Source organism: Malus domestica, chromosome 12, assembly GCF_042453785.1.
Source record: "Malus domestica chromosome 12, GDT2T_hap1".
NCBI classification, from domain to species: domain Eukaryota; kingdom Viridiplantae; phylum Streptophyta; class Magnoliopsida; order Rosales; family Rosaceae; genus Malus; species Malus domestica.
The window spans coordinates 8,785,548-8,801,973 of record NC_091672.1 but is presented as its reverse complement, the minus strand read 5'-3'; the positions used below and the strand labels follow the sequence as shown (position 1 = coordinate 8,801,973).

General features: G+C 35.8%; 1 long non-coding RNA gene across 1 annotated transcript; it reads left to right on the top strand.

The window, feature by feature from the left end:
• The first annotated feature begins 10,605 nt into the window (after positions 1–10,605).
• On the top strand, positions 10,606–11,423 carry LOC108172834 (uncharacterized). Its single transcript, XR_001789406.3, has 2 exons — positions 10,606–10,792; positions 10,919–11,423. It is a non-coding gene; the product is annotated as an uncharacterized lncRNA (long non-coding RNA).
• Positions 11,424–16,426: the final 5,003 nt, after the last annotated feature.

Genomic DNA, 16,426 nt, shown 5'->3' with positions numbered 1-16,426 from the left:
CTAGGTGCCAGCGCATTTTGTAGGGGTGGAGATCGTTTGTGCCGGTGCATTTTTTCACTGGGTGCCAGTGCATTTTTTTAAGGGTGGAGATGCCTTGGCCTATTACTGTTCACTCCAGTCTATTACTATTCACTTGAGTGGATAAATGCGCTGGGTGCTGACGCATAGTCCTTAGGGGTGGACTTGCTCTAAGGATGAGATCATTCTCCCATTTGTAAATAAAGTATCTATTGGCAAAAATTGGGGTCTAATTGCTATATTAAATTACATAAAAATTTAAGAAATAATTCATGCAATTATATATCACAATAATGCATGCATGTGAGTAACCAATGTTAAATGAACATGATAGAATGGATTAGAAAAACTTAGAAAATACGGTCGAGGCAAGTGTTGGACACTTTGTCCTTAAGACAAGTTTACGCCCCACTACGGTGCTCATGGTTGATCGGTGCATGTCTCCCAAAATATAACGACCACATTCTTGTAATAGTAGCACTCCAAATCACAAGGCTCCATAAACCACGATTATATTGAAAACTCTTATATGGACTCAATGAGACTCTCTAATATTTAATGCACTATATGTATGTATAATGAAATGTTATTTTGTGATTATAGGGGGCTTCCTTATTTATAGAATGTGAGATACCTCTTTTGAAAGCATGTGACTATTTATGAAGAGTCAAAAGTTGCAACTTTCTACCAAAAAAGCTCCCCTTCTAATTTCCATTCAATTAATAAATTTAATATAATAATATTATTATTAAAATTTCAAACAATCCCCCACATGAATGGAAATTGACTCAATACCATGCAAATAACAATGCAGACACTAGAGAGAGAATTCAGTAGGAAAAGTACCGCATCGGTATAGGCTTTGGCTTTGAACCTTCCGTAGTGAATTACTATCGGATTTACTTGGCTAATCAGTGAACGCGATGTCTTGAACTGATCAGCCGTTTGTGTAAACCAAGACAATAATAATCACACAATACCCTTCTAAACATCCCGTGGTTGCTCGGTTGTGTTCATTTTGGCCCTGAACAATTCTTGGTTTCTCATGAGTGCTTTTAGAGAACTAAGCCATTAAAAAATTCTCATAGAAACGGCCTCATTCCTCATTCAAGGTAGGTAACTTCCCATTAAGAGTATCTTGCAATGCCCCATTTGTTATTTTCAAGTATAGGAATTATTAAAAGCAAAGCTTATCCTAAATACACTTCATATAGTACTATTTCATCATAGGACATGGGTAGGATTATCTCCGCAGTGCTCCCATTGAATCATCCACAATTCGGTTGTCCCTTTGAACCTAGATCTTGGAATCTCCAGTCAGCTAGGTTGGATTGCCATTATGGCAATTCTTAAGACGTAGGCTTTTAACCCATTCCCCTCGATGATACAACTTACTCTCTAGTCAAACCTTTAAAAATTGGTACCACTAGGTTGACTACTCATTATATGACCATAACAAACTTTATATCCATGCATGGAAATAATTTCCTTTGAGAGTAGTTGTTTTCCAATGTTTAGTCTTGCAAAACATATGTTAGGACTTACAAAGTAATTTGCTAATACTTGGGTACATTCCCCCACATTTAAGGTATTTGCTAGAAGATCTCCAACCTTTCAATGCCTTAAAATTACCATTATAATTAGAAATGACATTTTGATTGTCTCATTCAATTAGCAAATTATATTTTCATTCTTCTTTAAGTAAATCTGATATCTCAAAATCAGATAAGCTACCCCCACAATTCTTCGATAATTGTGGTTACTTTTAACATTATATGAGAAGCACTTCTCTTGAACATTCAACTAGGTATCTAGACCTTTTGTTTCTTGAAATTAAAAGAACCACACTTACAAAATTAATCACAACATTATTATAATAATGGTTAAGACTACAATTAAAGATGTGTCCACTATGGAAGCTAATTCCAAAAGGCACCAGTCTAAAACTGTACCCCATTTCAGAAAGAAATGTCTTCTATTTGAAGATTTTGTTAGTATATAGACACACATATTTTCATGAACAGTTATGAGTATGATGCACCACCGTTTACATCTTTAGCATAAAGATGATATTGAAAACCATTTACAGTTTGGACAGTAACTTCCATATAGTGGCTTTTCACACAAGCAACAAAACAAACAGATGCCACTCATACGACACCATTGATATCTTTGGTTAGTCTGAAAATGATCAAATTCATAACCACACCATTTCTGTAAAAACGCAATGGTTACTGTCTGGCAAAAGACCCATAAGTCATCATGACCTTCGAACATTTTGGAAAGATGGCATCTCTTTCCTTCATGCATTTGTTCGGATTTGAAACAGTTATAGCCATTTCCTTTTAAGCTTGGGTAAAGGATGCAATTTCCAGCCTTTGACATCCTTTCACTTGTACTACTTCGTCAAAATTTGAAAAGCCAATCAGTAACCAATCTGGGCAAACATTCTGATTATGTTTAGATAAACAATATGCCCGATGAGATACGGTTTGAATGGTCAAACCGTTCCTCCACTTTTGTTTTATTCCAGAAACCAACTTGTATTCAAAAGGTTTAACATGAAAATTACAATCAACTATTACAGGTACATTCCTTTAAGCCTGAACTGTACCGAGAATATAAACATCGCCAAATTAATCCAGAAAGATGACAAACATATATAAGAAACTGTGTGCACATTTTGTGATAATTTAAAATTGACAGATGATATAATATTTGAAATTGGCTTGTCAAACAAAGAGAACTAAATAATTAATTTGTCAACATGCACCGAGATTAATATCATAATTATGTGTATTGATTCATATATAAAATGCAAATACCAATCAGTACTATGATAAGAATACGATTCATTAGACAAGCAAATGCACCGCTTCACAATATATATGTCTTCGAATGGTCAATTAATATATGATATATAGACAGCACTATTGTAATCAATATGCATAACAATATTGGATGCAAGGAAGAACATACAAAATTCTGTCTCGCCAACATATAGCAAATAAACCAATAAACATATTGTTTCTTCATGTTTTCATTCAATCATAAATATAGCAAATAAACCATAAACTTGTCTTAAGATTGTTGGAAAAAATTGGGGTCTAATTGCTATATTAAATTACATAAAATTTTAAGAAATAATTCATGCAATTTATATCACAATAATGCATGCACATGAGTAACCAATGTTAAATAAACATGATAGAATGAATTAGAAAAACCTAGAAAATACAGTCGAGGAAAGTATTGGACATTTTGTCCTTAAGACAAGTTTACGCCTCACTACGGTGCTCATGGTTGATCGGCGCATGTCTCCCAAGATACAACGACCACGTCCTTGTAATAGTAGCACTCCAAATCACAGCGCTCCATGAACCACGATTATATTGAAAACTCTCTCATATAGACTCAATGAGACTCTCTAATATTTAATGCACTATATGTATGTATGATGAAATGTTATTTTGTGATTATATGGGGCTTCCATATTTATAGAATGTGAGATACCTCTTTGGAAAGCATGTGACTATTCATGAAGAGTCAAAAGTTGCAACTCTTCATTTGAGTATACACATCTTTATACCAAAAAGGCTCCACTTCTAATTTCCATTCAATTAATAAATTTAATATAATAATAATATTATTAAAATTTCCAACAATATCTTCACCGTAAAAATTTCATAATCAAAATTGTCCGATCTCTTAATTTCATTTGAAAACCATCCCTAGAAAAAAAAAATCATTCAAAAATAGGCATCCTTTAGTCATCCAAATGTATCAAATAAGTTAACAGTATAGGTACTAAGTAGCATATTCATGATAAACCGTCGATTTATTTGTTCGGTATACCGTCTACACTTCCTCTTTCAAAGCTACAACCACTTTCTCTTTCTTGATTTGGTGGTTGAAGGGGCAATTATATACTCTTCCGAGTTATTCAACTCCCCCAAAAAAGTACTCATTTCGTGTCCTTGATAGATAGGATTATGAAAGTAAGCTCTTCATCTGTCTTTAACCATGTTCTTCGTAGCTAGAACATTTATATCCTCATCCTTAATGCACCTTACTTGGTTCAAGTATCTTGTCTTATTTTCCTTTGCTCTAGCCAGTTTATAGATTGTAACTCTTCTTATTTTGTATCTAAGTGCTTATAAATATAGTAAAAGTTGCTAGCTGTGCTTCTCTCACAACTTTCTTCAACTCCTTCTTGGCTATTTTATATGTGAAGTCTCATCCCCGGATTTCATTATTTAAATTTTGTATTCATATTTCGTAATTGTTAAGATGCACATTTTTATTTTCAGTGTAAGATTTTTTTTCGAAATTTATAAAAAGACGAAAATGCCCTTATTGGACTATGCGGAGTTCTACATGGACGTTTTAGATCCATTCTTGTTTTTTTCTTGCCATTAATTGGCACATGTGACTTGTCATTTTCTGGCCTTATTTTGTGCCCATGGGCCACTTCTCATTTTCTGGAGCCTTATCCCTCTCTCTCCGTTTTTGGTCTCTATCATTTTTCTTTCATCCGTCTTGCCCTCTCCCTTTCCTGAGCTCACACCACCTCCATCCCCAAAATTTCTTTTGACACTTTGATCACTGAAACCACCACTACCTTTCTTTCCTCACCACAACGACATCTGTAAGTTTTGATGACACACCCTGACGTGATTAGCCTTAATCACGGAAGAAATATGCTGGTCGATACTAAATTGACAATAAAGCCTCACCATAAAAGTGACGAAATCCTATCAACTAAATGACAAAACCATTGGTAAAAAAATTGTGATGTGAAATATTTTGAACCGCAAGGTTCTTTTATTATTTAATTAAACTATTGTATCAAGTAAGTTCCAAGTTGGATGGGAACAAACCAACCTAGCTGTGACATACACAAAAATTTGTCTACCGAATCTCTTGATTTTTCAATTATATCTTGTTCCAATAAATAAACAATTTCCCGGATGGTAAAAGTAATGTCTTGCAATCTCATCCTTATCACTTTGATTATTTAACTAATAAAACTAATTACGTGCATGATTAAGAATCTAATTGTGTCCATATCTAGATTAGCTCTCATGTCTTGCGAAATAAGCATGGTCATTGAGCAGAATCGTTAAGATTCCGCCAATTGCTGAAACAAGGTGATGGTGGCACATCTGCTCCATCTAATCCAGCTTTGCGTGGAGCTACTGAGTCTATAACCAGATTTCTAATGTAACTGTATTCAGATCAGCCTTACTTCGGCTCTAGAAAATCATGGTCCCACAATTCTCCATCTTCTTTCGATTAATAATATCGGCCATAACTTTGGAAATTCTAAAGTAGGAGACATCAACCCTAATAAAATCAACATATCTAGAAGTTTCCAATGAACTCATTAAATCATGATACTCCAACTTCAAAAATTCTTTGTAATCAGCATTTTTAATAACTAGACATGATTTCATATCAGCATTTTTCAGAACCACACAAGAACTTTGATATCAAACAGTGATAAGTACCATATGGACAACGATCAAACAAGGGAGAAAGATCAAGATTCGAGAGACAATCACCTGAAAAATTTTCACATCATATTGGACATGAACTATCCAAACAATGATCAAATATTGGAGGAAGATACAGATTCAGATCTTCATGTACTAGCATCTGTGACAATACTTGCATTCCTCCGTTAAGGATGAGATTGTTCCCCCCGCTTGTGAATAATGTATTTTCACTGTAAAAAATTCCTAATAAAAACCATTCAATCTCTTTATCTTCATTTGAAAATCAACCCTAGAAAAAATCATTCCAAAACAGGCATTGTTTAGTCATCCAAATGTGTCACGCCCCGACCTGCGAATAAGGACAATTCCCGAGTTAGGATGTGAGCCATATCTTAGCTATAGAAATAAATCCTACAACTAATAGATGGTGGAAAATAAAATTAAATTACAACGATTACACCGTGCATCATATAACAAAATCTTACATAAAATTTATAGAATACACAGTGGAATAAGAATAGTGCACAAATTAATTTACAACAAAAACTACCAATTAAATAATAATTAAATTGTAACAATTCTTTCAAATACATGAATTATATGCAAATGAGATGGATGAATGCACTCACTCCCTTCTAATCCCGCTAACACATACCTAAGGCACCCAAGCATGCACGTCCCATACCATGCTTATATCACTTGGCTCCAAATACCTTAGAATATGAGTTAAATTCCCGTTCCTCCCTTAAGCCCAATTTTCAGAATTAAAGTCTCATTTTCCACTTTATTATACATGCACTTTTCTCGACGTCCAATTGTATATTCAAGTCCTTCTCCCGATGCCTGCCATATACAAGATTTCATTATTTCATATTCAAGGCATTCTCCAGCCCTTGAATATCTCCACAAAACAAACACTCAACAAAAGTGAGCACTTGACCAAACACACACCTCTTTTTCTTGCTTTGCAGTGCATATGTATACATAAAAATTAATAATCGCTTACTCACCATATATAAATATTAGCATAGATCAAACTAATTAGTAACCAATGTAATAATATTTGATACTATCATTTAAAATATTGATCATTTACCACTCTAGAATTACCGTCGTCTTGTTTACTTTTGTCTAGCTGGTACCTGTTATTATTTAGACAAGAATTAGACATCCATGTTAGTGAAGAAAATCGAAAATGAAATAAATGTCTCAAAAGCAACAAGGCATGAAACCTTGTTTCTGGCTTTTCCCCTTCCATACCTCATCTTTTATTTGTTATTTTCAATCCACCACTTCCTCTTTTTCTCATCTCATTTCTCTTATTTTCTCACTCACAAACTTGCTCATTTTCTTCCACCCGACTCTCCTCTTCCTTCCACCCAACACTCTACCCTTTAATGTCTTTTTATCATCTTTTGCTTCTCTTTTTCATTCCCTCGAGAACCACTACACGCTAGCCTAACCTTTTCTTTGAAATTTCCATCTCCTTTCTTTGATATAACCTGACCCCCTTCTTCCTTCTCCTCATCTCTCTCTCTCTCTCTCTCTCTCTCTCTCTCTCTCTCTCTCTCTAAACACCTCATCTCCTTCTCATCGTCTCAGTCTGTCAAAATTTCATAACCAAGGTGGTGATAATTGACAGGAATGGATGAGGCACATGGAGTCGTTCTCATGATAGCATAGCCACGGCATCATCCATCGTCTCATTCGTCGTGGCTGCCAGTGGTGAGTGACTGGCCAAGCATACCAGTTGTTGCATGAGAGGTGAGGTTGAGTTGATGATTTCTTCCATTCATTTGTAGTCACGTTAATTCGACTTGCCCAACTAATTTTTGATTGATTGGTGATGTGTTTTCATAGCTCTTACTTGGAGAGTAAAGAAGAAGAGAGTAAGATCTTGTAATAACAAAGTCATGCACCGAATTTAAGTGGTTCGCCAATTCGGCTACGTCCACTACATATGTATATATATTTGTATATTTGTATTTCACTATGTATGAAAGATTTACAAAATACAATGGAAATGGGTTCAAGCCTTGACATAATATGAAAGAAATGGATAGTGAAGGAGGGAGTGGTCTGAGAAAGAAGACATTCTTCTTGCTCGTGTGGTGGTGTTGTTGTTCCTCTATCTTAAATTCATTCTTCTCCTTCATTTATAGAGAGTAAATCTGATCGAAGAAGCTGTGCTGCTGGATGTTAAAGATCTTCACTTACGTCTACTCTTGCATTTCAAATCCACCTGTGGTTATCTCATTGGAGTATTTGGAATGATAGATTGAAGCATTGAAGAGAGTATATAGACAAATAATTGAAATTCCCCTAGGCTAGCGAGTAAGCACTCTAAAACAACAACATATTGCCACTTGCATGCCAATAGATACACGTACCTAGTCTATGGCCCTATATAGACTCACAACTCTCCAATGTTTAGGGGTGAATAATCACCCTACATTAACTCAACTTGCCACCTAACCATTTGTTAAAAAATATCACCCCAATTCTAGTTAGATAATCCCCACTTCAAGCTCTCAGCTTTTTGTTCCTGGTTGTGCTTCAAATTAAAGATCAATGAAGCTAGCAATGGTGATTTTCCATCAACAAGTAAAAAGAATAAGTTTAAGGCCTAACAAAATAATATTATACATATATATATAAGCTACAGAACAAAATTACAACATTATATAATGAGGATGGCAAACACTTGAAACCTCTCTAGTTGGAGAAATTTGAGTTTAAAAGTACTAGTTAGGCGGGAACGAATCAAACTTAAGTCCCACTCTTTTCTCTCCCTTTGTGAGAGTCTCTCTCCCCGTGAGAGCCTTTCAGCCTGTGTGCTGAGCTTTCTTTCAAATTTCATCTCCTCCATCGCCGCCGACCCTTGCCATGGCCTGGGTCGGTGGCTCTCAGGTTTAGTTCTCTCTGCAACTTTTCTGCCGATCGTCCCTAATCTATGCTTTAATTTTCCAAATCCTATGCCATCAATTCCAATTTCTTTCCACCATCCTTCCCATCCTCCATCTCCTAGGCTTTCCTCTAACCCATTTGATTTCAGATTTGTAGTCCTTTTCTTAAATGCGTTTTGTCGCACTTTTCTCGGAATGTGCGTAGAGCTCTGGTGCAGGTGATCTCACCACTACCTCTCATGGATCGGGAAGTGTGTTTTGCTCCGGCTCGGATGTTTACACCCCTACCTCCCATGGATTTGTTTTCAACGGCTTTGTTGCCTTCGATGACTATGTTGCTGATGAGTTTTCTCACCAGCTTCCTCTGTTTCGCTACAAAGTCGTCATCTATGGTGCTTTGTGAAGGTTGTGGGAGTCATCTTTCCATCATTTTTGTGGAGTTGCCTGGCTGGATTTCTGACGTTTTTTGGACGGAAGGTCTCCGACGGTGCATCGGCGGAAGTTGCAAGGAAGATAGGTTTTCTGTTTCTGGGCTCAAACTTTTGGTTTAGGCTTTGTTTTGGGGGTCCATATTTTGTTTTGGGCTTTTTCTTCTAGTTGGACCTCAATTTGTTGTAAAGTTTAGTGTGGTTTGGCAATAAATCTTCCGCTTTTACCAAAAAAAAGTACTAGTTAGGCTTAAATATATTCTTGCAGAAAAAAAATTCCTACTAACTTACATGCCAAAAAAAAATACGAGTTTAAAAGTACTAGTTAGGCTTTAAATAAATGGAAAACTAATGAAAAAGGCTTGAAAACTTTGAGTTTTAATGATAAGGACAAAATAAAGGGTAAAGTGAATAGTATCAGGATTGACTTTTTAATGTAAAAATGTGGTTTTTCGTTAAAGTGAACAGTACCGGGTGCTTTTCGTTAAAGTTCCCTTAAATAAAAGAAGTCCAATAAAATTATTACATTTGGAATAAAAAAAATTACTTACACACACAAACCTAAACTCGATTTCACAGACCTCACTACGGCCTATAGGTATGGCACAAATTACCTCACTTTCTACCAACACTGCTTCTTTTCTTATTATATTTTCTTTGTTTAAATAGCATGATCATACTAAAAACCTATTAATTACAAACTATTCATTACAAGTTTGTACTGGCTGTTTTCTTCTTTTACGTCCAGTGGTTTTAAGACTCGCAGCAACGCATGGGCACTATTGCTAATACATATACTATAACTACATGTCCATTAAGATCCCTAGAGGAATAGTCATTGTGATTACAACTTGTTCAAAAAACAAAGTTTATAGAAGAAACAACATCGTAAGTACAATTGTCTGCGAACAATATCATCTAAGTAAGTTTGAGCACCTTGGTCGAATGATTTTTCAAGCTCATACTCGACTCTACTCTGCTCGTTTGTAAACCCAAATCTAGATTTTGGTAGGTTGGCTCAACTCAATTTTTGAATGAGCTCGAACTTATGTTTGCCCGACTTAATAAAAATTAAAAAATAATAATAAATAACCAAAATAACAAACCATTGATATTTTGAATGTTTTCTTGGTACAATTACTTGCACATTGAAGGGGACTGCGGTTTAGGCATTAGGTCTTGAATGGTTAATCAAGATCACTTTTTGCGTGGATAATACTTGCATTCCTCTTTTAGGGGGATGTTATCATTTTGCCGCTTGTAAATAATGCGTGCATTTTTACCGTAAAAACTTTATAATCAAAAGCATTCAATCTTTTAATCTTCATTTGAAGATCATCCCACACAAATTATATGAAACAGCATTTAGTTATCCAAATGTTTTAAATAAGTCAACGGTGTAGGTATCAAATAACATATTCATACTTTTCTTGATGAGAAGGGATATCAACATCATCAGCAACACCAGCTGCAGGATCAGCAGCAAAGGACAAAGAAGAAGAAAATGTTAATGATCTGCAACACATTTGCAAGAGAGTCTTTATGTACTCCATCTCTATCTCTCTCTCTAGGCAACATGCACTAAGCAAAGACAGATAGAGCGCAAGGGAGAAGCTAGGTTGCACGGACACTCCAAAACTCTAAAGTGTCAGAGTATCGGACACTTCAACACAATTGGACACGCTCAGGACACAGTTTGGACACGATTATGACACTGCATGAGTCTTTTTGTAAATTTAAAAAACATTTTGGGACATATTTAGAAATATTGAAACTAAAACCTAAAAGTGTCCCCGACCTCAACCTAACTTCAATCCTCTTCTCTCTAATCTGGTGCCCCCCTCAGTTCTATCTCTTTTTAGTTTCTTAGCCACTTGATTCCACATCCGATGCGCAACCTCTAGCATCTAGCATGAGAATTTTGTTATATTATGAGTTCGAGGTAATGTTTTTTTAGATGTAATATTTATTATATTTTAATTGTCGTGTCCTAGTTATTTTTGTGTTTTTGTTTGGTTTTTTAAACTTGTCGTGTTGTTGTATCTGTGTCTCTGCCTATGCAACATAGGGAGGAGCGAGCAATTGCCTAAAGCCAATTCCCCAAAATCTTTCCGACCCATTCGACTTCGATTTCTCGCCATCGCGACCGAACTCCAACCAAATGGCGACGGCGGATTTTGACGATGTGGGGGTGCTCGGAGAGGTGGCGGCATCCTCTGCTGCACCAACAAGACGAAGATGTAATGGGCTTGCGATGAGAAAGTTCAAAGTGAACAAGCTCATGAGCAAATAGCAGAGGGTTCCTCTGTCCTCCAACATGCCCAGTTTTCAGTTTATGATTTGCAGAAGCTGTTTGATAATTGGATTTTGTTTGACTTTTTGAGTTTGATTTGCATGTGGCAATTGGGTAATTGGGTTTTGCTTGAATTTTTAAGTTTGGGCAATAGGATTTGCAGGAGGCAATTGCGTTTTCTTTGTTGAATTATGAGATTAGCTTTGTTCGTGATTTGCCTAAAGCCAATTCTTTCCGCCTGGAAGATTAGTTTGTTGAAAGGATAAAACATTCAAAATGATTTTTAATTTTTTTTAATATCTATGTGAGCCCATATTAACATGTGGCATTCAATCACTATCCATGTAGATGCCACATCACCAGCTAACTGCTGATTTAATAACAAACTTAACGGATGTATGAAAGTATCCCAATATTATGACTTTAGGTACCACTCTGGGATGAAAAAAAAACTTGATGCACTAAATGTTGAAAACTAAGAAACTTTAGGGTAGTAAATTGACATTCATCAATTGACCCTTTTACATAACACTTATTACCTACGAGGTTTTCAATATTTACAATTTGGTGACCAACTAGAAACTGTTGCTCGCACGTTACAGTGAGATTAAAATTATAAAAATGATTATGTTTGAAAAATATAAAAGACTGGGTCATAGAAGATTAGTATTATTTACTTTGAAAACAATAGAAAGATTTTTTTCATACAAAAGATATAATTGACATAGTCCACGTACAAAAAATCGTAGAAACTTTTGACTATCTACATAAAACAAAATAGATCAAGACGTTTTTGTGTAGTTTCTTTGGTTTTCGATCAATAGTAGAACTTATATACAAAAGATTACGAAATGTTGGGTTATTTACATGAAAAAAGTATTGGGGAATTTTGTTTGATTTACATTGAGAAAATATGATAAATGTTGTTCACCAGAGCATCAAAAGTTCCACTCCACTACTCTTGATTGTGAAAAAAGCAGCCTAGGCAAAGAAAAAAAATGAAATATTAAAATACATGCAATTAATTTATACAACAGATTTATACTATAAAGAAAATAAGAATAAAGTATGGTTACCTAGGTTTTTAGTGGAAATGAATATGGTTTATACCAGCGTTTTTTTTTAGCCGAACATAGGTTTATACCAGTTAGAGAGAACTTTTTTTTCAATGATTTAATAGGTTCTTATTTATATTAATGCATTCTAATACTTAGTAGATGATGTTAAATATTTTGGAGATGTGAATATTGAGATTTTATGTTGTTACTAAACAAACAATCTAAAAACCCAGTTAATACCCATAGACTTATCCCCTATATTCTCAAGAGGACCTAATTAATTCACTTCTTCATTCTACCTTACATGTATAACACTTTAACACTTCACAAGTAGCCTAAAACAATAGAATAATATAGGAAATGGTAGAAATCAAGCATTAATTTTGAAACCCTGAAGTAATATAAATTCGAAGACAGGGCATTAATTAATTGGTAGATTGAAGTCTAACTAGGTTGAGAGTGGAGCTTGTTCAGTTCACTTCACAAAAGTCATAGAAATCACGACTCTAAACACTCGGGTTAGTAGGGATGTCTATGAATAATGAGTAGGAAAGAAAAGGAGAGACCTAGTGATGAGTCGATATAAACAAAGTATCAAATTCAACTCCAATATAACCAAAAACTGTACAAACTCTAATTTGTTGGGCTGCAAAATCATATCTTTGCAGAGCTCTGTGTTCTTTATGACACTGTGGTGGTTCTGTTGTGTAATTAAAAACTAATTTTTATAGAATTCAGAAAAAAGTTTAAAAGAGCTTTTGGATTATCCAGAGTTCTTATAGCTGATCTTTCAATCATGTTCACTTAAAATTGGAGTTTGAGTACAGAACATTAGGTGATGACAAATTAGGTGATCAACACAATATCATCAAACCTTAAGAATAAGAAAGAAACTCTAGAGCTCTTTAAGAATATGAACCAAGGCACGAAACTAATGATAAGAGTATATCTTATGTAGTCAGTTGTTCGGATGTAATAATCTATAAAGCTGGGCATTCAACTTTATCTCGTTTGAATGAGGATATTCTTTTACTTGTGAGTCATTTATAACCTCATCTAACAGTTACTAACCAATGTAATAAAACTCTCTGTCCTGATTATAAACACCTCAGGTTCAGTTACATGACTTTATCCTCTTCACTATACAAGGCGACTATACATACAGTGACATTATGCCTATTCACATTTTATTCACGTTCACATTCGCTCACAACGTAAGTGAGCATAGGTATCATGCAGTGACATTACTAGGATAATACTTGGGTCAGGACCCAACATACTAAATTTTTAAGGTGGACCAATAATATTGAAATAACTGGCACATCAAGCAAATTTTCATTAGGCTCAAAACGTATGTACTTCCGTAGGTGCATGTATAAAGTCGTACAAACACACATGCACACGTGCATAATTGTGTAAGTACAGAGGAATCGGGGAAGCTTTCAGCATATCTTTGAACTACTCCTTGGTATTGGAGCATCAGAAACACAATTCTCTGAACCCAAACAAAACCCTTAATCAATTTCAAAAGTTTATCAACACAAAATCGAGGTAAAATCTCAAATGCAAAATAGATATAAAAACTTGCAAGCAATTGTTGTAGGATGCTTCCAAAGAAATCGTTTGGTGGTGATTTGCAGCCGCATCATGCAATTGATCAGATTGACTCTATCTGAGATATGAAATCGAGGATATTTTTATTTTTATTCTTTTATATCAAACGATATTATTTATATTAAGAAGTGGAAAAGTGGGGTTATGCTTTACAGTGGGCTAAGCCCCCATAAATTCTATTTCTATTAAAATGAAAAGAAATACTCCCAATGCTACTCACCAAGGTGCAAAACCATCAGCAGGCATCTTTGCATCGTCAAATCCCCATATCTTTATAGTAACATGATCACTGCAAAATCAGTACATTGTCATTTTAGGTCATGATCAAATGCAAACTCGAGATAAAAACTTCAATTTCTGTTTGGGTGAATTACAATAACACCCCATACAGTTGATCGTGTTTTCACAAAACCCCATCACGTTTGAAACATAATACTAACACTCATTGAGGCTCTAATTTACTTTCACATAACCCCTCTAGGGGTGACATTTGTCACAGCTCGTCCCGAATTATTTTGTTGTCAGTGTGAAATGACTAAAGTACCCTTGAACGTTTGTGGTGTGGTGTGGTTTAGGTTTTGGTTGTGGACCTATATGTTAAGTCCCTAAGTTTTTGGACCCAACTAGAACTAAATTTTTCCTAGTTTTGGTTGGTGACAAACTGGACCACACACTCACACACACACCTTACCCGTTAACCTCTCTCTCTCTCATCCCTCTCTCGGATTTTCTTACCATTTCCGTACAACCTGTACGGACAACCCTCAAAACCCTTTCAACTTCACGAATCAAGGTTGTGATTGCTGTTTTTTTTACTCCTTGCAAGCTCAGGAGTCGAATGGTGGTGGTGGTTGGACGTGAAAACCTGAGAACTCAGAATCTCAGATTTTGAGTACTGTTCATGCAGTCGTGATCGTGGAATTTTCAGCGGATTTTAAGGTTCTAGGAAGCTTTAGGACGTCTTCATGAAGCTCAAGGAAGAAAGTTGGAGTGTTTTGGACATCGGGAAGTCCCAGTTTGCGAGTTTCAAGTTTTGGCCGGATTATCGAGGTTTCTCCGGCCAGATCCCGTGGATTTTAGGGCTTAAAATTGGTAAGGTTTTGTTCTACTCGTTGTAAGCTTCATTTTGGTACAAATTTCATGAATTTTGGTTGAGAAATGAAGAAGATATTGAAGTTCTAAGATTTTCCAATTTCCAGCAATAACGGCGGCACCGGCGCCGGGCTCCGACGATCTAAGGAAGGAGGAGAAGAATATTCCGTCAAAGTTGACAGAATATTGTAACGTCGTCAGGTATAATTAACTGCATATTCTAGTTTTTAACGGAATATTCCCTAACGGTGTTAACTATTATGTCCCTTATGCCAGGCATGTGCCTGCGCGTGGGTGCTCAGAAAATTTTTCTAAGAATATGGGGATGTTCATGAGGTTGAGTAGGTCATGGTGGTATATTCAAACACCCCATTTGAGCATTGTATGAGAAGTTGTTTCCTAGTTTTGTGTATGTGCTTTAAATAACGTTTATTCAGTTATTTCGCATATAGGTGAGACCTATTCTGAGGACAAGTGCCATCAATCGAGGCTCGGGGGCTACGACCCTTCGACATACCAGTGAGTGGGCTTTTGGTTTTCCGTATATACCTATATACTTGAGATTTTTCCCAGAAAATGAATTTGAATGATTATACGTTTTGAAATGCCATGCAAAGCATCTACCTATTTTATTTATGCATTAGTAGTTGCATATATTTATGATTGGTGCTGCAGACGCACAGGTAAGTACCAGGTAAGTTCATAAATTAAAAATTTGAGATTGCTTCAGTTATGCAAGATATGATGTGATGTATTGAGAGCTCATAAACCTGCACCCCGGTGTTAGTGCTCCCGCCCAGAGTTAGGGCACAGTCATTCACGTGATGTTCACCTCCCGCACCATATGCTCACCTTGGATCCAAGTTAGATGCACAGGCTTGTCGTACATACCACTTTAGGTGGTTCTGACTCGTAGGTGACCCGCGATCATTTGCACAATCTTCACGTGATCATAGCCCTAGCGCATATTTATTTTACACCTAGTCTTGTCGTACATATCACTTTAGGTGGTTCCAACTTGTGTGCAAAATTTGATATGATTGAGATTGGTTATGAGCTATAGACTCAGCCGTGCAGGTCACATAGGTGGATTTGGCTGATATGATATCTGGCATTGATACATTTTAATTGGATTATTTATAGCATTTCATTGAGATACTTTGGCATGGTATATTTCTATGGACTTTCATCCTGAGCATGAATTTTGATATAGCATATATTATATTTTCTGGGAAATTATACAGGTTTTACGGCGAGAGGTTAGAACTTTTGAGAAATGAAATGATTTCAAAAAGCTTTGTTTTTGCCCACTCACACTTTCTGTTTTACACCCCTCCAGGTTTTAGGTAGAAGTGCTTTGGTGGTTCACGGGGATTTCAACGGTGGTTCTGACAGAACATCATAAATGTATGATCACCCTTGAGTGTTGTATAATTAGTACTTGTCCTGCTTGACTGCACTTAGGTTATTTATGCTCTGGTTGTGTATTTCACACTTAATCTCGCATTAACACCTTTTC